The 5,050-nt window shown below is 35.5% G+C and overlaps 1 long non-coding RNA gene across 1 annotated transcript; it reads left to right on the top strand.

Moving 5' to 3' along the window:
* Nucleotides 1-593: 593 nt before the first annotated feature.
* On the top strand, nt 594-1,580 carry LOC147472858 (uncharacterized). Its single transcript, XR_015210658.1, has 2 exons — nt 594-1,099; nt 1,320-1,580. It is a non-coding gene; the product is annotated as an uncharacterized LOC147472858 (long non-coding RNA).
* The last annotated feature ends 3,470 nt before the right edge of the window (nt 1,581-5,050 follow it).

Here is a 5,050-nt window from a genome sequence, read left to right as displayed (position 1 = left end):
TCCCGCATTGAATATATCTCTGTCAACCAAGGATTTTCAGACAACTCATACTTCTCAATGATTGTACACCATCTTCTCTCAAAATCGGCAATCATATATGAAAAAGAAATAGTGTTCTTCAATTCAGTTACCAATGTCTCAAATTTGGTAAAGGACGTCTTATCTTGGAATTTCTGCATAATATGCCAGAGACAGTAAGGATGACGAGTACCAGGAAACACTTTAGCAATAGCTGCGGTTATCGCTCTATCCTGGTCAGTGATGATTGCAGTTGGCACACAACCACCCATGGCTGCAAGCCAGGCCTTAAACAGCCATATGAATGTATCTTATGTCTCATCAAGTAATAATGTGCAACCAAACTGGAAAGGCATATGAATGTATCTTATTTGCCTCTGAAAATGCAGCAGGGACAAATTGGAAAGGCATCTTGTATATGCACAGATGTTTGACATGGCATGTATGGTTACACACAATGGCGGCGCCGCCATAAAATATGATACTAAATTTGTATGTAGAGGTATGTTAGCATGAATTCCTAAAAAAGTGTGATCTATTTTTTTTATTGACTTCGGATCCCTTTTTGTCATGTTGATTTGTTTGTTTTCCTTGCATGAAATACCCTGTCTTCATGAGTCACCATTTTGTGTGCCTGTGTTGATTAATTCCTAGGTTTTGTCTATTCCTCCTGGGAAATGATATGTATCCTTATTAGGGAAATCCTCCTCGGAAAATATATAGATTCATTACACATTTGTAGTTTTATATACTTTTCAGTAATCTAGGAAACTGAATGTATATTGAAAATGTTCACTTAATAATTTCATCTCTTTGAACTTGTTAGGTTGATTGCATATTCTTTCTTTGCCGAAGTTTAGAGCAGGAGCTGAGATGGTATTGTTGTCACTACTTGTTATTATGCTATCAATGTAACTCTAATTTGCAGTGATAGAAGTTTCGGTATTCTCCTACATTTGTTATGTTTGTCTAAATGAGCTGATCAATTCCTTGATTGTCTTGTTTCTTGAATATTTGTTTGATGATTGCAAGGTTCACAAAATTGAAACTTTATTGTTGTTATCACTACTCGTTTGAACGGGTAAGTTTCTACGAACATGAGAATTATATCATCTTGAATCTGTACATTTTTTTTTCTCGAGTCTTTCATATGATAGTGTTAAACTCACTTTCATGGCAATTCTTACATAATAGTTTCAATGATAAATAGCCTACTAGATACTTAAACCTTGATGTTTTCAGTAGTGCTCTTTGTGCTAATTATTTGATTTTAGTGTTTAATATATGAATGCTATTATTAGGTATCTGGCCATAAGTAGTCTTGCACAATAACTTCCAAGTTCATTCGGATAAACTGAAGTCTACACTTGCTGGAGTGGAGTTGCACTGATAATGCTCCTGCCGTGTTGTACGTTTGCCCATGCTTTGGCTAGCTGCTTGTTCCATCTCTAGAAAATAAATTCTCGAGGCTTTTTACCCTTATGAAAGGTTGTGCGACTCAATGAAAGACCAAATTGCATAAAGGTGATGAAGATAGGAAGTTCAAAGCACAAATTGTTTTTCCCATTATGTTCTTATTATGCCTTGTGTACTTTAAAAGCCTAGTTATTTATTGGCAATCAATAGCTTGAGAACATTGTAAATTTTGGAAAACCAATGTATAATATATCAAATTTTCAAATGTGTTGTTATAGTATGTTTGTGTAATTGATTTTATGATATGAAAATCATGTTAGTAGCGGTGTTGGAGAAAAAATAGGTTCTACCAAAAAAATTAATTATTTAAAAAAAATTACTTTAAACAAATGCGATGGTGAATACTGTCGTTACTTGACTTCCCTAAGACAATACACCACGAAAATGCATGTCCTAAACTTAAGATGAAAATTTACGAAGGTTCAGTACGTTCTAGATTTGAAAATATGCAGTTGCAGCAAAAAGGAGATTTGCGATGGTTTTGAATGTCCTATAATTAATGACGGCTTTAAGTGTCGCAAGCCCGTCGCATTTCTAATTTTCTTTACCACGCATTTTCCCGTTGTTAATATTAACGACAGGGCTATTCGTGACGAACTCTGGGACACCATTTCCCATCGTAAATCTCGATTTAGGACGGCAATTTTCGTCATTTATGGCCTTTTCTGGTGTAGTGTCAAAAAGTGCAATTTAATCCTCCATTATGCCTCTTGTTTAGCCATCTTAGTGAACTTATAGTGTTTGTAAGTTATGTTTTATGATTCTACAGGTGAAAAATAGAGTTTTGTGGAATATTAGAGAAAAAAGGGTAAAACGGAGCAATTCGGAGCATTAAGGATCACATGGGAAGCCGTGGACAATCATGGAGAAGGCCAAGGAATTGAAGTTATTAAAGATGTGACTTTGACATATTTTAAAGCCTATTTGGAAGCCCAAGGCAAAAGGATTTCTTGCCTGGACCAAAGCCCACAAAAGAGGATAGAAGGATAGAGCAAAAGAGGGAAAATAAACTTCCGCGTCTGGGATGCATGGATCGTGCATCTAGACGCATTGCTCACGTCTGAGATGCATGGATCGCACGTCCAGACGCATGAACCGACACTGTAGTCACTTCCTTCTCAGTTTTGGAGATGAAGTTGAACTCTGAAAGAAGTTGATTTGTATTAGGAAACAAATGACGGTTTGGAATGCTTCTAGAACTCATTATAACCCCTATAAATAAAGGACCTAAGTGCCTCATGTAACTGGCCAATTCACTTATATTCTTGTCTCCAGAACTTGAGGCATAAAGAGATTAATAACAAAAGATTCAGTTTTAACTAGTCGAGTCTTAATAAGTTAGTCTTTCTAGTCTTATGTTCTTCGACTCTTCTTCTTCTCGTTCTTCGTGTTCTTCCTTCTTTATGGAAGGCTAATCTTCTCCTTCAAGGGAGGAGATGAAGCCAGTGCTTAAGGTTTAATGATTCTTCTGGTTCATGGTGTTCTTCAATTAGGTTAGTTCTTTATGTTTTTAGTTATTAGTTCCATTGCCCACACCAGGGGATGGAAGTATAGAATAGGGTTCATGTTTTGCTATATTAATATCATGCTAGTGTTCTTTACCTTTCTTCTAGTAGCGTAGTTCTTTAGAGTTTGGGAAGTATTCTTTGTGTTGCCTTAGAAGGGGTAGCTCAGGGAGTGACTGCCTAGGGGAAGTATTCTTTGTGTATGCCCTAAATGGTGATTCATTGAATGGTCGCCCTATTAGGAAGTACTCCTTGATGTTGCTCTCAGTAATACATTAAATGGCTGCCCGAGCTTACATAAAAGGAAAGAAGATATTAATAGCATAAACATAGGAACAACCTTAAGTAGAATTAATTGTTAATGATGTTTCGTCCAAGAGGGCATCGGCACTCACTCGATTACCTAATTGTAGTCTACTTGTAAGAACAACCATGAAGCAGAAGGTCATAGATCAAAAGTATTGGTGGATTCTAATCTCTTGAATTCCCTCTCTTCTAAATTCTCAATAGTTTAGTTAGTTTAGTTTAGTTTAGCATTAGAATCTAAAATCTCTACAATCATAGTTTTTAATCCCTAAAACCCCTTTTTCAGTCCCGTCCTTCACATAACATACACTTAAAAGTGGAACGATACCCTACTCATCCTTTACTTATTAAGGGATAATTAGGTTTTGATACGCTTCTATTTTATTCAATGACCATCATCCATCTACATCATCAATCTACATCATCCATATACCATCTACACACACAAAAAGAGGCAAGGTCAGTATATCCACAAAAAATCAGCTCAATCGGATCTGTCTAGTCTTGTCAAAAGAGTGTTAAAATTCTAGACTGTCAGATAAATTTCTAAATTAAACTCAATTTTTGGTAGGGTTAGACATGTTCAAAGGAGCTGATTTTTTGTGGAGATGATCTCCATATTAATAGATCACACCCCCAAAAATCAGCTTTTAGTTCATTATGTAGGTAGGTAGGATTTAGCATTATGTCAATTTTGTATGTCATTTCTGCATGTCGACTTAGCCAGATTGATATATATATATATATATATATATATATATATATATATATATATATTTGTTTTAAAATTTTATGGTTGATAGCATATGAGTACTGTACTATACTCATGAGATAATATTGCAAATAATATTAAAAAATGAAGTTACTGTATTTAAGCTAGGGCGCTTTAGAAACAAGACAATTTGGGCACGATGCGTGAGTAACGGAAGAGGGTCGGTCTCTCTCGAAGGCAATTGTGAGGCTTCGTCTTGGCATCTCAAGTAGAAATAGTAGGGTAGACTTTTTAGGGTCATGTCACGGGAGGGTAGAGAGTTGGTTGAACAACTCGTATGCTTTCTGGCAGTAGCAGAAAAAATCGAAGAAATTGTGAACAGTGTTTTCAGTGTGTGTTTTCAGTGAATAGTAAAAGTAGTGTTTGTAAACTAAACACGCGTAATGTAAACGAACTAGATTGCAAGCGGCGCCATTGATAATAATTTTAATAAAATGGGAACCGTAATACGTAAATAGTAAATTTAATCAATATCAAATGGCAAAAAAGATTTAGAGGTGGTTTAATCCGCCACGCAATTCGATTGACTATTAGTTAGTATCGAATCGCTCACTTTAATCCCTAGTGAATACCAAGTCCTCTTGGATCAAGGTTTCACTAGCATGAGAGTGTAGCTCCACTACAAATCTCTTTGGTGGTGCATCTAAACTCTAGTTCTACGTTATGAGCTCTATCTCTAGACACTCACAATGAAGAACTTGAAGTTCTTATATGCAAAACAATAAAGAATAATGGTTAATCATCCTCACATGGCTTCATAAACCTCCTATAATGGAGGTTTAGCCTTGTGTCATAGGAATCATCTTAACTAAGAATTGAATAGAAGACATAATTGAAAAGGCAATTGAATTGAAGAACAAAACTTTTTATTGATGGGAATTAATGGTGGCTATAATACTAAAATTATTCGAAACTGCAGAAAGTAAAAACTAATTAAAGCTACTTAGAGAATTATAACTAAGGGTAAGGAGGA

This window comes from Coptis chinensis, unplaced genomic scaffold (genome assembly GCF_015680905.1).
Source record: "Coptis chinensis isolate HL-2020 unplaced genomic scaffold, ASM1568090v1 utg6750_pilon_pilon, whole genome shotgun sequence".
Classification (NCBI taxonomy): Eukaryota; Viridiplantae; Streptophyta; class Magnoliopsida; order Ranunculales; family Ranunculaceae; genus Coptis; species Coptis chinensis.
Note: the sequence above shows the minus strand (reverse complement) of the source record. Positions and strands in the feature narration are given on the sequence as shown.